This window comes from Columba livia, chromosome 3 (genome assembly GCF_036013475.1).
Source record: "Columba livia isolate bColLiv1 breed racing homer chromosome 3, bColLiv1.pat.W.v2, whole genome shotgun sequence".
In the NCBI taxonomy this organism is placed as follows: domain Eukaryota; kingdom Metazoa; phylum Chordata; class Aves; order Columbiformes; family Columbidae; genus Columba; species Columba livia.
In genome coordinates this window covers 31,407,813-31,427,922 of record NC_088604.1, presented here as the reverse complement: position 1 = coordinate 31,427,922, position 20,110 = coordinate 31,407,813, and the positions used below count along the sequence as shown (strand labels likewise).

Sequence of the window (20,110 nt, the reverse complement as noted above, 5' to 3'; positions counted from 1 at the left end):
CGAGTCCTAACGCCGCGCTGACACGCCGCGCCTCCCCCCGGGGCTTTCCGAACAGGGGCGGCGGCGCGACGCTTCTTCATGACTTGACTTTAGAAGGGCACAGAGAGGCGCCTGGGCGTAAGGGTCACCTCGCGTTAACAGGTAATATCCATCCGCCGCCGGGGTGACGCCGCCCTCCAGGTAGCGCCCGGGGGGAGGGCGGCGCTCGGCGCGAGCCGCCACACCTGTGCGGGGGGGCGGGGCCGCCTGAGGGAGGAACGCCCCGCCCCGCCCCGCCCGCTGGTGGTGCCGCCCCGCGAGGCGGGAGCCGGGTCGCCCGTCCTCGCCCCGCCCCACCGGGACCTCCCGGAGAGCGGGTTCTGCCCGGGCCGGGCTCCTCAGAGCGCGGCGGCGGGAGCGCGGCTGCCCGCGGAGCGGCCGGACGGCCGGGTCTCAGCGGCTCGTGCGTGCAGGGTGGGTCTGCGGCGGCCCCTGTTTCAAGCCGTTATTGGGACTGCGGGGTGTCCAGGAGCCTGTGCCTCTCCAGGTGGCAACTCACAAGTGGTAAATACCCCAAAACACACAGCAGAGTGATCTGCCAGGGTCGGTCATATGATGTTTTCACAGAATCATAGAATTGTTTTGGTTGGAAGAGACCCTCGACATCATCCAGTCCAAACATAACCTAACTCTGGCCCTAAACCATGTCCCAAAGAACCTCGTCTAAACACCTTTTAAACACCTCCAGGGACGGTGACTCCACCACTTCCCTGGGCAGCCTGTTCCAAGGCCTGACAACCCTTTTGGTGAAGAATTTTTACCTAATATCCAATCTAAACCTCCCCTGGCGCAACTTGAGGCCGTTTCCTCTTGTCCTATCACTTACTACTTGGGAGACCAACACCCTCCATGCTGCAGCCTCCTTTCCTGGGTTCTTGGGGCAGGCGTCTCTCTCTCCAGGCTGGCACTGAGGGCAAATAAACCTGTTACAGCCTCTTGATCGAATGGACACTGCCATAGTGTTAAGTTGCCCTCTGAGCTTTCTCCATGAGTAGGCATTTCTGTCCGTAAAAAAAGCATTATGGGCAGCAGAGACCTTGTGGGAAGGAGACTGGTGCTTTTTCACGCCCGCTGAGGTGGTGTGAGGCTTTGAGGAAGGCAGAGATGGATCCCAGGGCTGCTCTGTGAGCCGGACCCAACGTCCCTGCAGAAGGTGTAGTCCAGGCTGATTTTCTGCAACCAAGGCTGTGCACCTCTGCGCCTTCCTCATCTAAAGTACCATGTCTCTAGTCTCCTCTTCCTCCATTTTGTGTTATGTCCCTTTGCTGGGTACTCTGGTGAGGCTGTTCACCAGTAACATCGTTTTTGTCAGCTCAGTTCTAACTTGCTTTATTTTTTCCTTCTAATCCAACCCTTCTGGAAAGAGCTGAAGCCTATATATAGCCTATAAAATACTTAAGTGAGGCAGATGGAAATTCAGGTCTTTTCTCCCTCATACATTAAATTACTGAATCATTCTCTGTATCTTTCTTTTTCTCAGATCCAATGGTGAGCTAATTATCCCCTAAGTCTGGAAGAGTTACAAGAGAAAGAACTGACAATACTGCACATCAGGTTAATTAGTAGTTAAGCTAGCACCCAGCATGGGAGAATGTGTCTGGATCTCCCTCAAATAAAGTAGGGAGTTAAGATCTGCCCATCTGCTGTGAGAGCGTCCTGGCCAGTTAGTTATTGGGCATCAGGTTGCAAAATGAGGATGTGGTATTGATGCATAATTCCAAAAGATGGTTTAGTATCGTTCTTGGAGACAGGCATTAAGGGTTAAAACTAATAATGCAGAATAGTACAACAGAGTCAAGCTCCAGCTGCATTACTACAGTGCCTAAATCCAAAGACTTGCTGCACCAGAAGCAGTGTAACCAAACATAAATGTAGCCTGATATACTAGCCATACTTGGCTAGGGACTAAGTTACTGGGGCACGATAGTCCTGGCTGCCTAAACACGATATTAAACAGGACTGACTTCTAGTGGAATACTCTACCTACAAGCATACATTTTTTTTTCCTTTTCTAGCCCAAAGTGTCTGTAATTATTGGATCTTTTTTAGAGAAAACCAGCTTCAGCTAGAAGGGTAGCAACACCTCTTCTCCTTGCCATTGTCTCAGGGCTCTGGGGAACAGAATGCTTTTCAGAAAGGTCAGAGCTGTGGGTAGGATCTCCTGAGAGACAAAAGGAGATGAACTTGCCTCTCCCATGCTAGGTAAGCTCCTCCTGGGTTCTGGTATCAAGGGACTGTGTCAGCGGCTCTGCCATCTTAAAATAGTTGTTGCTTTTGTATTTGCGACAGACCTGACCTGTACATTACATATAGTCTGAAGCACTCTACCATATTGCCAGAAGGTATCAAATAGCTTTTAGCAATCAGATTAATTTAATGTGCATAAATTTCTCTGATCCTAAAATGAATATTATGATACTTGCCCTGAAAACTGGCTATTGATCCAGTTTCTGTGCTTGAAGAAACATACAAAAGTGCAGAGTAAGTGTATTGCTCTGTGTGTGCTTTGGTCTTTAGTGCCTTAAAGCTAGATGCACTGATTGCATATTTCCCAGGTCTAACTCTTGCTTTGTGTGCATGCTTGGGTGGATTGATGTGGGATATCCTCTTCTAACCATTGAGTGTGAAGGTGGGCTGCTTGTGTTCAGCTCTGAAATCTATCCTTTCCTTCAAAGTCCTTATCCATGCAAAGTCCTGTCCATGTAAAGTAGTAGAAATATGCTTCACTATGGGGCTGAGATGATTAGGTTATTAATATTTTAATAGATAGTGCTTTGAAAACAGCATGCTGTAAATGCATTATTAGGTATTTCCCTGAGAGCTCAAATGAATCTAAGGAAGACAAAAATTAATCCCTTCTGTGCCTTTGCTGCTTTTTCTGGATCCTAAGGAGAGGCAGAGTGTTGTAGATGTTAAGTTATTGCCTGAAGCATTTTTCATAAGGAAAAAAAAGGAAGAAAAGATCTCTTTCAGGATACAGTATGATTTATAGAATGAGTTATGGTGTGCCCACAACGTGGAGTGAAATATGGTGCAGAGAGGCCAGAGATGTCACCACCTAAGGCTTCTTCGGCAGAAGAAGGTACACAGTTGTTGTGCTGAGCCTGTCAGCTTAGTGCCCTTTGCTTCACCTTTCATTAAACCCTGCAGAGCACTATAAAATCGAGTTTTGGAATTGTTTAAGTACATACTCATGTGCTTCAAGAATTATATCTTCAGAATTGAGTGAGTTTCATATGGCTAACTGAATTTTCTGTAAAGTAACTTAAATACTGGAGTTCTGCAGTTTCCAGTGCTAGAGATTGTGTTGTGTTCAGTAAAAACACAGATTTAGCCAGCATGAAAAAAACCTCTCCCTAGCTGTCCCTCCATGTCATCCTGTGGCTATTCCACTGTTTTGCAGGGATACCTATAGATAACTTGTGAAGTTCATCTTGTCTTATGATCTGATAGCTGAAATTCACTGAATCTAGGCACCTGCCTTATTCAGAAGTCATCCCATAAAGCAGCTTTAAATAGTATTTGCTAATCAGAACAGTATTAGCATAAATTTGACTTAATGGAAAGAATGTATCGGGTGCAAAGTTATTAACTGAATTGAAACCAGGTGTTTAAATAGCTGTGTTTTTTTAATTCCTCATCCTCAAATACCAAAGTCCGTAAATAAATAGGGTTCAAGTTAGAGTTGTTGAGTGTGAGAATTTCTGATGCATAAGAAACCTTGGTGCTTCAGATGTTTTCATGGTCCTAAGAAAAAGAAATTTTATGTATATCACAGTATGTTTGGGATTAGAAGGGACCTCAAAAGATCATCTAGTCCAATCCCCCTGCTGGAGCAGGAACGCCTAAGTGAGGTTGCACGGGAACATGTCCAGATGGGTTCTGAATGTCTCCAGGGAAGGAGACTCCACAACCTCCCTGGGCAGCCTGTTCCAGTGTCTGTCACCCTCACTGAGAAGAAGTTTTTTCTCAAATTTAAGTGGAACCTCTTGTGTTCCAGCTTGATGCCATTACCCCTTGTCCTATCATTGTTTGCCACCAAGAAGAGCCTGGCTCCATCCTCATGGCACTCACCCTTTATATATTTATAAACATTAATAAGGTCACCTCTCAGTCTCCTCCAAACTAGAGAGACCCAGCTCCCTCAGCCGTTCTTCATAAGGGAGATGCTCCACTCCCTTGATCATCTTTGTTGCCCTATGCTGGACCCTCTCCAGCAGTTCCCTGTCCTTCTTGAACTGAGGGGCCCAGAACTGGACACAATATTCCAGATGTGGTCTCACCAGGGCGGAGTAGAGGGTATATGTATATGTATATGTATATGTATATGTATATGTATATGTATATGTATATGTATATGTATATGTATATGTATATGTGTATATGTATATATATGTATATATATGTATATATATGTATATATATATGTGTATATGTGTATATATGTGTATATATATGTATATATATAACATCCTTGGAAATGGACATTTCAGTAATGTTTCTGAAACTCGGCTCTTCAAAGCTGCTTCTCTAGGCTGCAGAGTCTGGGTGGCCCTTGGGCTCAGGTAACACAGCACCTGCAGTCCTTGGCTGGCAGAACCTGAAAAGTTAGCCTTAATCACTGTGTTTCAGCAAATACTTTAGATGGAATTTCTATCACAGACTTAAAATCTTGAGCTATGAGCCAATCATCCTGTCTACCCTTGGTAGCCAGTGGAGAGAAACAGACAATCCTGAAGGTGGTTTGTCTTCTTTGCAGACGGGTGTCTGACCGGGGCGAGCTGATTTACCATCTGGAAGGGTCTCTGGTAAAAGGACGTGAACCACGTTCTGGATCATTTGTGCCTTCTCATTGACTATAAAGGGTAGAGAGAGTGATTGCCTTGTACCCAACTGTACAAAAGTTATACATTTAAGGAATTAATTCCCAGCTGTGTTTTTAATTAATGAGCATTTTTAGCAATGTGCTTTTGTGTCGGAAAATTCCCGCCCAGCTCTAGTTCTGATATCTTCAATCAGAAAAACCACAACCAACAACAACAACAACCAAAAACAATCAAACAAAAACCAACCAACCAACCAAAACCAAAACAACACACAAAAAAACAAACCAAAACAAACCAAACCTGGAAGTCTGGTCGATAACTATTGTGTGCTTCCCCCAGCAGTGGCCTGAGTCGTGTGTTCTTACAGTTTGAGCACTCACTGCCTGGCCTATGAAGCAAATGTTATAGTGTCACTCCTGAGACAGTTTAAAAGCACAAAAGGAGCAAGATTTATAGGTGAGGCTGCATTTTTAATGACTTCTAGTTTCTCTACTGCAACTTGACTGGAGAGATGAGATATTAGAGGTAGTACATTTTTCTTCCAGTTTCTTGGATCTTCCTTTACTTCTATGCATAGACTGAGCACCTGGTATTAGATGAATTATTGACATTATGACATCCCAGACAGTGCAGTCTAATTTCTATAGGTGCTAAGCATTTGAAATAACACTGAAATAAAATTAAGACAGAAATTCTTAAAACTGGAAAAGCATCTCCATCTTTTATGAAGTGGCATCATCTTAGTGACATTCCATCACATGGTGACGCTTCACCAACAGTATTGTTTTCTTGAGAGTTATTAGTAAATCTGCACTGTAATTGTAAATACAAATGAGTACCTGGGAGGTAACTATAAATTAAGTAGATGGACGCAAATGACTAAATACATTTCAATGAGCTTTGCTGTCAGTCATAATTGTGTAAGCTCAGAAAAAAAAAATACCATGCTGTAGAGCTAATAAGTATATATATAATTATGTGTTAAACTACTGCATGTATTTGGCCACTATATTCTAGTGTGGATTATAGTGTAGGATCGTGTAGGTGTAGAATATAAGGAAATGGAAGCTCCATATGGTTCTGATGAAAGCGTGGAAGAGATCTTAAAAATTAAATGCTTTGCACTTTCCAAGCTCACGGTGTATTTTCAGCTATTTAAGGCTCTGTGTGTGTTTCAGCTTGAGTCTTTTCATTTCAATTTATCTCATTCTAAGATTGGGCTTTTTGAACAGAGACACTGTTGGATGGAACTTTGTGAGTCATGCATTTGGCTCACGTAGGCTTTGAGGATAAGAATACCAGACGTAGATAGCAGTAGTCCTTGATATCTAGCTAAGAAGAAGAGCAATGATCAGATGTAGAATCAGTTGCAAAATCATAAGTTTGAAAGATTAGGGAGAAATACGGAAAGAAAATACGAAGAGGGACAGATGAGCTCCATAGTTGTTACTGTTTCACGTGCTACTGTGTAAAAGGCAGTCTTTGAATCCTAAAAAAAAGTTTTGTTGACTGGGTAAATGATGGGATAGACACTAAAGCTAGGACAGTTTTTGATCTTGGCTTCATATGGGACAAATCTTAATTTTAGCTCCTCAACAATAGGAACTGTGATTCACGTAGCCCATTCTTTCACCCCAATGACATCATGAACTTGCAGAAAGTGCAGGTTAAGGACTAGCTGATCAACCGTGAGCTTCAGACTGTTGCAGACAAAAGAGGATCTATATGTACATAGTTTTTGAGATGCTTTTTCCTCTGAAACACTATGTTTTTCCTTCTCTTTTCTGTAGTTCTGTTTAAATAGTAGTGTAAATAAAAGTTTGCATCTTTTCAATGCCCCTTATGATAAGATACAAGTAATAATTGCATGTTAGATTTTACCTGCTTGAAAGTCTGCACTGATCCTGCCAATGCTGCCTATTTTTGTCTTAGTAGAACCTTCCTCAGACAAGTGGAAATGTTGAGGAGAAACATTTTAAACACTTTCATTTTACTTTTTTTTCGGCAAGCTAATTTCACCCTGGGGGAGCTGGAGGGGGTGGGGTCATAGCAAATCATACTGGCTTCCGAGTTCCTCTGAAGTCCAGAGATGCTGAAGAAGGATCATTTCTACTTCAAAAGCTGGATATTTTTAGTGAGCAGGGAGTCTTTTATCAATAAAAGAATGTCCATAGCACTCACAGGCTGAGCTCATATCTGCAGGAAAACATGTTTCTCCTCAGCCACTGGATACTCAAGCAATGAGAAAAGTGATTTGCTGTAAAAAAAAAAAAGAGAAAAATCTCTTTCTTCAGCCCTTCTGTGACTGATCACTCGAGGAGAAGCGTACTTGGATGTCTTCACAGTGCAGTGGCCAAAAAAATCTGGTTGGCTGCCTCTCGAGGCACAAAGTCAGTAATGGTTGCTGTGATGTGTTCCTTGCTTTGTGTACACAACTTGCAGCTATAGTGCACAGCAACTGTGATGTCAGGAGAACACGAGCTCGAGCTCCAAGAATTTGCAGCCCTTGAAGAGCTTCTGGGCCCTGCCTGGTGTGTGCAAGTGGACGGGACCTCTGGAGAGGCATCTGGCTGGGTTCCTTCCAGCTCGCTGGCTTGCTTCAACCTTTGACCGCCCTGCCTTAGGCTGATTCTGGAATTCCCGCCAGATCAGATCAGGCGTTCATGGAATAGGGAGGTTTTTGTGGAAACCACATTGCTTTTCAACGAGAGTTTTTCTCTCCATCCGGTGTCTATGTGGGTCCTTTGCCCCTCGGCTGTTTCCCTGTTGTGCTGGATGCCACTTGTCACTCCTCACCTGGCATGTTTGTTTTTAGTGACACGGGCCCAGATAGATACCTCATGTAATAAAAAAGAAAAATTAACATTGCAAAGTCTGTGCTTTTATTACTACAGCATCTTTGATATAAAAGTCCTGCACAGAATCCTAGTACAGTGAAGCAACAGAGATTTTTATAAAAGCAATATTATTTTGATTGTTTTAAAATAGACTTGTATCTCTAGAAAGTTTATTGAATTTTCTCTTTTATGGCTTAATGATTTGCTGTTATGACAGACTTAATCAATCTGATGAGTCCATGTTCAACATTCTGGCAAATATAATCAGCCCCGCAGTGTTTTCTTACTCCCCAAAGGCACATTGTTTCTGTGTTTATTTCATTCTGATGTTTTGTCTGAAAACCATATTTCTTTTTCTTGAGGAAAAGTGTACTGTTCGGAGACATACATTGAAAGCCATGTGTTTAATTTAATGAATATGAAATGATCTTTTTATTTAAGAAGTGAAAGGAGAAGGTTATAGAACAGAAAGTCCAGCTAGGTAATGGGTCCAGAAGTTATAGAGAGAAAACGCAAAAGATGACTCATATAAAAATCAGAGGGCAGATTTAAAGACAGTCTGTAGTAATGAAAAGGACTGTTAGATACTCCAAAATAAGTCCTATGTCTCATTTCTAAAAATTGTCTACACAATGTCCATTTGTTTGACTGCAAGATAAAGATCTACTTTCCATAACTCGTTTCTTGCTTCTGAATCTTCATTTTGTGTTCTTTAATGTCACTTGTCTGCCAGATTATTCTAGGGCCTTTGAAGTGCAGAAGGATGGTCTATTTTCAGGCTTTACTCCCATGCAGAGTTCCAGTATACACTGCACGTCTTTGGGGGAGGGATTTGTCTTCTGAAAAATATGAAGCTTGTTATTGAGTACTATAAAATAATGAATGAAAAAAAAGCAGATTCTAGACTAATAAAAGAAAATAAAAGGTAGATGTAAAAGTGTATCTTATATGTGATGTTGAGTCTACGAACAAGGATCATTATTTAACAAGCACTGCTTTTTATAAATGTCAGTACCTGATTCTGTGAAGACAGGAGTAAGAACGTGGAGCAGTAGACCTGGCTGTTTCTGTTCCTCAGAAAGTGCAGCCCATCACATGGAATGGTCTGTACCTTTCCTGCTGCAGGAGAGGCAAGAAAAACTTTAAGTTGTGCTGTAACAACTGCTGCTTCATGCTAATAGCTTTAGTACATTCACAGAATTATAGAATCACGGAATGGCTTGGGTTGGAAGGGACCTTAGTTCCGCTCACCCCACCATGGTTGTCCAAAGCCCCATCCAGTCTGTCCTTGAGCACTCCTGGGGATGGGGCATCCACAGCTTCTCCGGGCAGCCTGTTCCAGTGCTAGACCCTGCTTATGTTCTTAGATACTGCGCAGAATGAGCCTTTCTTAATTGAACCAGTTTCAGGCGTGACTTAGAACATGCACATCATTAAGATAAGGTGTCCAGTGTAACACTTGAACACTTTGTGTGTCAGGATAATTTAGACTCGGAGCTCTATGTAAACACAGATGTGTGAATGCAACACATTTAATAATAGTTTAGTGCTAGGCAGGACATAATTACTTGCTCTCTAAAGGATAATTTGTAATGAGCAGTGTTGTCCTTACAGCTCTGATGATGTGAGATGATCTCTGAATCTTCTGTTTAAATGACACGCCCAAGGTCAACCATTATCACTATGCATTCTTACAATCATATAGTCTGATAGGAATTGTCTTTAAATATCCACGTATAGAACATTCATGTCCATGACAGTTCTTTAATTCCAGATAAGAGTTTTGGTATTCTCTTTATAATGAAGTGCAAGTGGTCAGCCTTAGCAGAAGGCTCTTAATAGTTGAATTAGCAATAGTTAAGATTAAAATAAAATGGTGATGTACTTTTAAATTATGTCAGTTAATTTATAATAAATTTATAGTTCTAGCAGATCTTACCTAACTACAGCAGTTCTTAAATTCTGATAATTATGCAGCTATGTAAAATGTCATCCTTTAGACATGTTATTCAGTAGAAATCTTAACTGGAGTGCTGAAATGTACGTCTGAAACCCTTCAACTAACTCGGGGGAGACTTACGATGATAGTTTGACTTTTAACCCATGGAAAAACGCAGAATTAAAAAGGATTAAAATTGCATCTGATGGAAAGATGTTGTTGGACAGGTGTTTTCCTCTGCTATTTCCATGGGAGAAGGTGGTTTTTAGTTTGATTAGGCTTGGATGTTAATAAATATTTAGTTTCATTTCTAGTTGGGGGCTGTTTTCTGTGAAATCTCCCAGGATCAGTCATGGGTTTTTCTGTCTCCCTGATGATTCTGAAATCCCCTCTAAGTCAAAACACTGCAAGCAATTCACAGCTTCCTCTGGTTTCAGCTGAAGCTCCCTGCCTGCGCCACAGGTAACCGGAGAGCAAATTTCCGTGGGTGTCACAACAATACTGAAATTTCTCCAGGTCAGTGTTATACAAGTTCCTTATGCTCTCTGTGACTTTCTCTCTTTGCATTTCAATAGTTACAGACAAGGTTTCACATCCTTCCAGTTGCAGCTTTCAGAGACATGACACAATTAACTAAGCTCTTTAAGTGGCTCTCTAATTTCAGGGTGGTTTGCCTGACATTGATGGTGTAATTTAAAACCACAATTCTGAGCTTTTTCTTATTATTTCTTTTAGCACACATTTCCGTAACCTACTTGAATCATACAAAAGGAAAGAAAAAATAATTTCTTATGGCTGATTTTTTTTTTTTAACTGAAGATTTAACTTACTGGTAACAATTGTATGAACCTCACTTATGCACCACACAACATTGCAAACAGGTGGATTTGTCAACACATGTAATGTGGGGTTTCTTGTACTTTCCGGTGATGTGTCTGGTGGTTCTAGTCAGAGGTAGCATTTTAATCTGGATGAAATGGGTCTAGTCCAATACAGGCAGACCCACGTCTGGTTTTGACCAAGTCATTCCACCTTCCAGGGCTTAGTTTCCCATCTATAAGATGAGGATCATGTGTTGGTCTCTTTTTAAAGTGACACCACATTTACAGAGATGAAGTGCTGCTAAAGAACATTTTATTATCTAGTCCTGCATCCCTGGAGCTTGGATTAAGGTGAAGGTGTTTGCTTCGTGCTCATTGTTCTTTCTGAAATATCTGCTTTGTATTTATTTTTAGAAAATGGCATGGATTTTGAGGTTCAAGAAAACATTGGCTTCCTGCACTTGAGAGCAGCTGTCTCACTTTGTTGACCCTTCACAGCATCAAGCTGTCTCAGCTACAGGAGAGTTTTCAGCATGACTCATCCTGGAATTGCAGCTCCCAAAAATATGCATCAGGGGAGCAGAACTGGAAGGTAAGCAGGTTTTCCCATTTCTGACCCCATTGCTGGCTAAGACTGAAATACCCAATGTGTCTTCGATTCTATATCTCTTAAGCTGAAGACCACAACTCCTAATGCACCTCAGTGATAAACCAGTTTGGGGGCATTAGATGCATATGTATTTCCAGATTACTTTGTGATAAATACTACAAGAGCCATCAGCACGAGGAACAGCAGATGACAGAAAAATGCTACTACTGCCTGATGAGGCGCGGACAGTTCCCTGAGCTACAGCTAAATCCAGTTGGCAGCCAGCAACAACACATCATGATGTCAGAAGTTCTTGCCCCTCAGAAAATCAGGGTGAAGGCTGCAGCGCCTGCAGAGCTGGTCTCCAGCTGAGAGGTGCCCGCTTGCTGGGTACCAGTTGGGCATTAAAATGCACAGACTGGGGCTCTGCGTGCCCTGCTTTAGCTGTGGGGATTGTATATGCAGAGGTGCAGACTTCTGTTTCAATCCTAAAGTTACCATCTGTCACCTGTGGTCAGAACCAAAAGGTCATGTTTTCTGGGATGGAAAATCCCCTTGTTAGTAAACTAAAAATAGAGAACAAATTTTTTTTTTTTTTAAGTATTTTTACTTTTATTAGTACAAATGTGGATGAAGAGAAACAATTAAAAATCTATCAGATGAAATCTACATGGTTGGTAGAATTTGAAGCTTTATTGTTAATGAATGATTGCTGTGAGGAGTCCTACTCTTTTCCTTTAAATTTTCAAAGATAAATAACTTCCACAAATGTAAGTGCCTCTTACGAGGGGGCTTCTACCAAAGCATTGAGTGATACCTCTGTCAGATGAAGAATACTGGCCTAGCTGGATTTTGGGTATAGTTCCACCAGATACTATTCTTTCACAGTTTAGTGTGTCCCATCAGCATACCTCTCTCAGGACTACAAAAAATGTGCATTTGCTAAACAACTTCCCAGTAGCAGACATGAGACATTGGGCTTTTTACACCAGTCTTGATCTGCCTGTAACTTTTTCAGTTTTCAATATGATGTAAAGTGTTTTATAAACTAACTCAACTCCAGAAGAAACACTATTGGCTGTAGTGTTACTGCCTAGAATATTTTCTTGTAACTTTTTTCTATCAAGTTTTGATGTATTATAAAATGGTTTCATGAAGTGCCAGCCTCCCACACAGGGATGAAATCTGCAAACATTTCTATATGAGATATATATATATATATATATATATATATATATTTGAATACGGATATGCAAATTTATGTAGCTATTTATGTTATAGAAATGGTTACAATTTTCAATTGCAGCTCTGTGGGGGAGGCTGTTATTGAAATAATTTCCTTTCATGGAGAGGAGCGACATCCACATTGTGTGTTGCTGGAGAAGACTAGAGAGGAGAACCGCATGTCCCATACTCAGCAGGAAATGCTGTGAGTCCAGACTACTGCCTGTGTGGTGGCTGAGAGCACCCAGGTAGCTGGTAGGACAACCTGGGCTTAGCCTGCGTCTGCTTTGGAGAGGACAGTGTTGGGATGCTGCTGAGCAAGACTGTAGGTTATCTGCATCTCCATGGGGGAGTGGGAAAGCACAGTGACTCCTACATTCTGCAGCTGCTTGGGTTTGCCCAGCTCACAGCCAAGGAATGAGGGGAGAGAGCTGAAAGCAGTGGGAGAGAGGTGCTAGGAAAGGATGGTGAATTTGGGATTGGCTGCAGCATAGGGGATGTGTGAGAGGGGGCTGTGACATTCAGTGACATGCTAAGTCAGACTGGATGTTTCTTCCTGCTCACAAGAAACTAAGCTGTGTGAGCTTCCCACAGCACTTGTTCGTGATGTGTGCCAGCAGTGAGGCGCTGCAGCGTGTTCTGCTGCTCATGTGCCAAGTGAAAATAACCCCCGTGTGCCAATCAGTGCCAACAAATCACCAAGGTGTCAGTGGACGGTCTCCAGTACCTCCAACCCTTCCCAGAATCCATGGTATATCCAGGCCTCTTGTCCTTGGTCTAGCAAAGCTGTGTATTCATGCTAAAACTGGCTCTGATAACACAACTTCTTTGGACACAGCCTAAATTAAAACAAACAAACAAACAAACAAACAAGAAAAAGCGCCAACAACACAGTTTTAGCAAAAGTTTATTGTGTGTCCAAGAAGAGTACAACATCCAGACCACACTGAAGTTCTATGAATACGTACTGGACTGTTGAAAAGGGTTCTGTGGGCCACAAAGTAAAACTTGGGATGCTACTCCCAAATTAGGTTGTATGAAAATTTTCTGCAGACCCAGCAGCCCAAAATGTTCAAAGGGTTTCTTGCTGCATTTCCCCATCCCCACTCATCATTTTTCCATACCTTTCCATTCCTCTCCCAGCCGTCTGCAGATGATGGAGCAAGATCCAAGTATTAATTTTCTCCCAAAGACCAGGAGCAATTGTTCTTTCCTCTGCTCAGGGATAACAAACCAATGTCATGTTTTCCAGTGGCACTGTGGTCTAAAATAGTGCCAGCACCATCATTAATGCTGCTCTGCCATCATTCCCGTGTTGCAACACAATCTGAAAGGACATAACCCTTTTTTGTTCCCATAAACTGAAAGAAAAACACATGCACTGCTGTGACAGGGAAAATCCTGGGATTGTGTCAAAACAGAGACAGAAGAGCATAAGAAAGAGATAAGAATTGAAACTTTTATTCTGGTATAGAATAAATAAGTTCTCCGTTTTCTTCTGATGACCAGACCTGAAAGGTATGTAGCACTGTAGGTCAGGACCATTCTTAGTGAGAGACTAGCGCTTACCTCCATCTGCCACCAATTCAGGGGCTCAGAACATTTCAGGCTAAAGGAGGGGCACGTGGAGGGACCTGCTGAGGGACCCCCTTGGGCAGGTGGGGTTTTTCAGTGTCTGCTGGCGAAGGTCGGCCCATCCGCTGCTGCTCATGCACATGGAGCTCTGCGCTGCGCACACGGGGTGGGCAGCAGAGGGGCTCCCATAGCAACATTCAGTGAGTGGTTGTGACCCCTTCCTGGGCATCCACCCCTCCCTGCTCAGGTGCCCCTCTGCCCCAGCACAATTTTGCTGCCGCTGGTGGCAACAATCCAAACATTCTTCTCTTTAGCCCCAAAGTATATGAGGCTGAGGGCTAGAAAACAGCCAGATGAGGCATTTTAAGACACAAATATTGCCATATATAACAACTGGTTACTAATATGACACAGAGGGTTACCTCAGACAGGTGTAGTGACACAGCATACTACCGTAATGCTCTGGTCATCTCATTCTGCCCCCTTGATTTCAGTAATATGGGGAAATGAAATACTTTACCTTCCCTTGTGTCCCTGTACTGTTGTGCTTTCTGGCTTCGTGCAAAGCACCACAATTGCTGCACAAATCCTGCTTAGAGCATTCCACGTTTTCTCCTCACACACATTTGCGGAGCACAGCAGGCCTCTGCAATGCGGCCAGTATTCTTATCCACTTTGCTACAAGTGGTTTTACAGGAAGGACCATCTGGTCGTCAGCTGCCCAAATGCGCATTTGCCTGCCCTCCTGCACCTGTTCGGTGTGGAATGCAGGCTCTCCCTGCTGGGAGCTCCCCATCAGAGCCCTTCCTGAGCCAGCGGGTGAGAGGACGCAGCACATCCCCTGAGAGAGCAGAGGGTACAGACACGTCTTTGAGATCTCTGTTCTTAAGGAGGAATAAATCCCAGCTTATCTTCAACATGGAGGTGACATAGGGGACCAGAAGGTTCGCACTATTCCAGGCAACTTCATCCGTGCTCAAATGGGAAGGTCAGGTCTGGCATGTGAGCTGATGTCGCGCACAGCAGGCATGTGCATCGCTCATGATGTCACCATGTTCTGGGAAGCTCATTTATCCAAAGCTCTTTGCCATTTAAGAGATGTTTTTATCCACAGTCATTCCCAGGTGAGCCAACGAGGTACCTGCAAGTCAGATCTGGATTTCTCTGTGCAAACTGAGCCATCAACCTGTAAAAATCGCCTCAGTGACCTGTTTTGGGACTGCCCCAACGTACCCGCATGTCTGTACTGGACAGGCAGGACCACAGCCACATGCTCTCAAAAACGTTCAGTACCGCAAGTGTAACTGCTAAGCCACCTTCACTGATGCCCAGTTAAGGAAGAAAGCCTTAAAATGAGTTTGGGTTTATGTTGAAAGCTTTCAGGGAGACCGGTGCTGCTTGTTGCAGGCATCTCTTTCTCTTCACATCCCTGACTTCCCACTAGAGCTACATTTTACTAGAATAATGAACCTGAATGTGAGAGTCAGATGCAAATCGGGGATGGAGGAGTTCCAGCCCATGGGGATTATCTTTTTGATTTGACTGTCAACAAGATCTTGACATACAATATACAAATTATCAAAAGATTGCCTTCAGAGAAAGGTGAGGGAGAAACATCTGCAATTTGTTATTAATTTTTGTGAAGTATCCTGTTACTATTCTAAAGGAACTAAGGGTACCTAGCACAAAATGGCTTCAAGGTCAGCAAAAATTAAGAGCAGGGTTAAACAGCATGCAATTTAACAATGAAATAGCTGTAGCTGTCATTATCAGGCAGAAAAAAATGACATGGCCATATACAGGGTGGATGAAGCAATATGCCTGCCAGACCAAACAGTTGCCTGTCACTATACTGCAGTCATAACTCAAGAAAATCATTTGAAAAAAACCCCAAACCTGTCTAAAGATCGCACATAGGTACTGTAGAACTTGCAAGTGAAAGCCCTGGTGGGTGGGAAATAGGCGAAAAGCAGGATGTTCCCTGAGCTCAGCAACATTTGCCATTTGCTTGTGGATCTTCTAGGAGACGGTGAAATTTTCCCCAGCTAGAAACACACCATCCTTTGTTCTTTAACCCCTCACGAGGGAGTCACACAGATGAAGGCTTTGCTGAGCAAATATATGTATTTCTTTTCTGGTCAGACAGTTTAATCTTGGTATTGGCTCCCTCTCTTTCAGCAGCACACTGAATGAAGACAGCTTCATTGTTAGTTTGACGCACTTCACCCTTTCCTTATTAGGAAAATAAAACCTCACAGATTCCTAGGTTTTGAGATATTTGCTGTCAGCCGGGTATAAATATATCCAGCGATACACTTTTGGCTATATGATGCTTTAGGCATTTGTTTGGGAGGTGTACAGGCAGAAGGAATGTAAAGTTTTAGCCTCAGCCTTCTTCTCATTTTAAGGGAAGCCAGCTCGCATTTACGAGGTGCCGGGGATGTCCCTTTCCCTGAGCAGTGTTTTGGAAGGACACGGGCAGCAGAAGCCCTGTGGGTCCTGCTCCCTCACCGCAACCCTCCCTTGGAGAAGGAAGCGAGTAGCTCGCACCTCGACACCCTCAGCTTCTCTGCTGTCACCACCACAACGCCGACACATTCAACTTTATCTGCCTAATGGTATCATGCCTAAAGCAGCTGGTTAGGCAGCCTTTAAAGTTAATGGAGAAGACTCACTTAAAACTTCCTCCCATTCACCATCTGTAATGAAGAATTCATCTCCATGTACTAAGACAGACTACTTTTCAGAGGCATCTCCCTCCGTTGCAACTGATTATGAAGCAAGCACAGATGGTTAGATAAGTCACTTAATTTTAAAGCAGCAGATTAGGAGAGAGTCCCCGTGTAAGCAGTAGTTCAATATCTGGCTTCTGGAACTAAGCTGACCACCAGTTCACTTCATAGCTCACCTGATTTTGCCAGAGACTAACATTTGAAAATTACAACTGTGTTGTGATGGCCAGGTATGTCAGCTTTATTTTAAATTAATTTGTTATGCAAGGACCTTAAAAATGGCAACATTAAAATATGTGATTTTTTACAGGCCTAAGACTAGACCTGACTGAGAGGCTTAATGCCTGGAAGATGCATGTCAAGTTCTTACTGCTCTAAGCTTTAATTGGCACTTTTTATGTTCTTCAAGGGAAAAAAAAATAAATCTGTTCTCACAGTAGAAAAATGCAGAGAGATGATGAATATTTCTGAAGAAAATATATATGGTCAAAGTTATTCATCAGCTTCATTTCCAGAGGACGGGAGGCCAATATCTGCACTGCCCCGCGGCTTTATAAGCCAGTAACTTCAGCCTATCCTGCAAGGGTGTCAAGAAGGGTTTCCAAGGTAATTAAGTTCTTGCAAGCTCTGTGGCTGGGAAGGAGGTGCAAATAATGCCACCGGGGGGAAAGATGGGCAGAAAGATGTCCTGTCTCTTGCCTGGTGGAGATAATGTCAATCAACCAGGGAACATGGAGAAAGACACCAGATCTACAGGAGGTGTAAGATATTCATAGGAAACAGGACTTCATTCTGCTCTTCACAGCACTTGTTTTAAACAGAGCTCTTTTCTCAGGATTTGCCCAAACCTAATTTTATAATTATGATTCAATTTCTACTGTGTCACCCTTTCTGCAGCAGAAGTCCTTGGGAAGATGACACATGGGCTGCAGTCCCCAAGATGCAAGATGAGGGATGGCCACACCAACAGCAGAACGCGGACTGCACATCTCAGCTGGTGTGACACGAAGCACCAACCACCAGCAGCGAAGCAAAGGTATTTTCATATTGCATGTTAGAAAAGCATGAAAGCAACCGCAATTTTTTATGTTTTTTGATCACCATTGGCACACAGAAAGACATCTCGAATCATTTCCTTATCCTTTGACATGCTTGATGCTATGTTAGAGACAGATGAATGATTAGAAAACCCACAGAACTTCCAAATTCTTCCAATTCCAAATAGCAAAGACACAGCTTCGCTATTTTTCTGACACTTTAGAACAAGGTGTTGTGGTCTTTTTAAAGTAACAAAACCAAAATAAGTGTCGTAAACAGACATGTAAGATGTCTGTCACTACAGACCATTGGAATTTGTGATCATTTATTGCAGTGAACTGAAAAAGTAGTGAAGTTTTATACCAGCATTCTGTGGTCTTTCACAAACATCTGCTACCATAAAGGGTAGTTTTATTCTGATTCTACTATATAGTAAACCTTGTATTTTAACTAAGTAAAATCAACACTGAAATACGTACTTTTCAAACAAGGCAATATATAGCAAACATTTTCTTTAACTGTAGAGTGCAACTTCATATATTTTGTAATCAAAGTAATTACAGAGCAACTCCTTCAAACAATAACAGCTTCATAATGGTAATAGTGCACCAAAGATGTCTACGCAAACTAGCAGAAACAAGTTTAAAAAAGAAAATCTACTGGAGAAACACAACATGCAGCTTTTTAGCCAAGAAACTAGTACTAGAAGAATTTGCACACACAGCCAGAACAATTCTCCTTTGTCTCCCAGAAATTTAACAGAAAATGGATACAACCCCTGCTGTTTTACACTGTCATACTAACAAGAAGAGCTACAAAAATAGATTCAATCAGTATTTATGATAAAAACATACCTGTGGCTAATCTAATGGCTGATACCACAAGTCTGCTTCACCTTAATGCTGTATCCCAGTGAACTGCCAATATTAATCATCTGGGAAGAGAAGGAAGACACCACTGAGAAAGTGCTGATGTGCTGCTTTCCTCACTGCACACACTGCAAGAAAATGAACCAGAAAAGATCGTTTATGCCCTACAGTATCATCTTATTGGTTGTTGCATTCAAACCACATTTTGTTTTGACAAATACCACAAGTGATTTTGCAGCACTGCAGGACATTATTTTGGACTTAGTGGTACCCAAGCCCAGGACTTCTCTTTTTGGTAAAGGCCGGTTTGCGAGACAACGCAGAAAGGCCCCTTGGCATTCACCCAGTGGCCACCATGTGTTATCAGAGCCATGAAGATGATCAAGGGAGTGGAGCATCTCCCTTATGAAGAAAGGCTGAGGGAGCTGGGTCTTTTCAGTTTGGAGGAGACTGAGGGGTGACTTCATTAATGTTTATTAATATGCAAAGGGTGTCACGAGGATGGAGCCAGGCTCTTCTCGGTGACAACCAGTGATAGGACAAGGGGCAGTAGGTACAAACTGGAACACAAAAGGTTCCACTTAAATATGACAAGAAACTTCTTCACAGCGAGGGTGCCAGAGCACTGGAACAGGCTGCCCAGGGAGGTTGTGGAGTCTCCTCTGGAGACATTCAAAGCCCACCTGGACACCTTCCTGTGTAACCTCATCTAGGTGTTCCTGCTCTGGTGGGGGAATTGGACTAGATGAACTTTCAAGTTCCCTTCCAATCCCTATCACTCTGTGATTCTGTGTGATTCTGTGATCTTGCCCAAACTTTCAGTTTCTGATCTCTTACTGGCACATTCCCTAACAAAATTAAGCAAATACTTTGTGGCTTCTGGCACTGGCCTGGGATGTGGTAAGAAGGGCCTGAAGCTCCTCCAGACTGAAGGGGAACCCTCAATTTCCCGAGTGCCAACTCCTTGGCAGCTGTTTACAACACTAGTTAGCAGGAGCCTTTTTATTTTTTGAAAGCAAGCAAACCCCTGCCTTTGTGAGGCACTTGGTCTTGTGGGTACAGCCAGCACCCTCAGAAGCAGCTTCCAAACTCAGGTGTTCCACGGGTGCAGACAGCGAGTGCCTAGAACTCTCCTGAGCTCCAGCAAAGACAACTGCCTGTGGCTCCAACAGAGGCACCATCGCCCACCTGAGAGCAGCCCCTGACCACAAAGCAGGGGAGATGGAAGATAATGAACTGAAACATAAAGAAAACCATGGAAATGTGAGACAAGTTCTTTATATGCTAAATCAACAAGGCACAGTTCTGCAGGCAGGGAGGGAGGACTGCAGCTGCCGTCTGCTGAAGTGCCAATTGAGAGCTGAAAATCAGGAGTGCCAAGCAATGGAACCCCGTAAACATTCATGGAGCGTGTGCTGGGAAGGGTAAAACCTGGTAAGAGAAGATAATTAACTCATGCAACAATCCGTGGATGAGAATACGGTTTAGAATTCAAAAATAAAATAACTGCGGTGGTGTTACTGCCTCTTTGCTAATTAAGATGTTAAGCCTATTAATAGTGATGCAAAAAAGGCAGAAGTTTCCAATTAAAATTTCTGCTTCCTATCTGAAAAGGTGATGT

At 42.9% G+C, this 20,110-nt stretch overlaps 1 long non-coding RNA gene across 5 annotated transcripts; it reads left to right on the top strand.

Moving 5' to 3' along the window:
• Positions 1-3: 3 nt before the first annotated feature.
• Positions 4-20,102, top strand: LOC110362069 (uncharacterized). 5 transcript variants are annotated; one of them, XR_010471191.1, is made up of 4 exons: positions 4-141; positions 10,079-10,157; positions 10,877-11,054; positions 17,480-20,102. It is a non-coding gene; the product is annotated as an uncharacterized LOC110362069 (long non-coding RNA). The 5 variants fall into 5 exon arrangements; XR_010471188.1 differs by lacking the exon at positions 10,079-10,157; XR_010471190.1 differs by having other exon boundaries at positions 10,079-11,054.
• Positions 20,103-20,110: the final 8 nt, after the last annotated feature.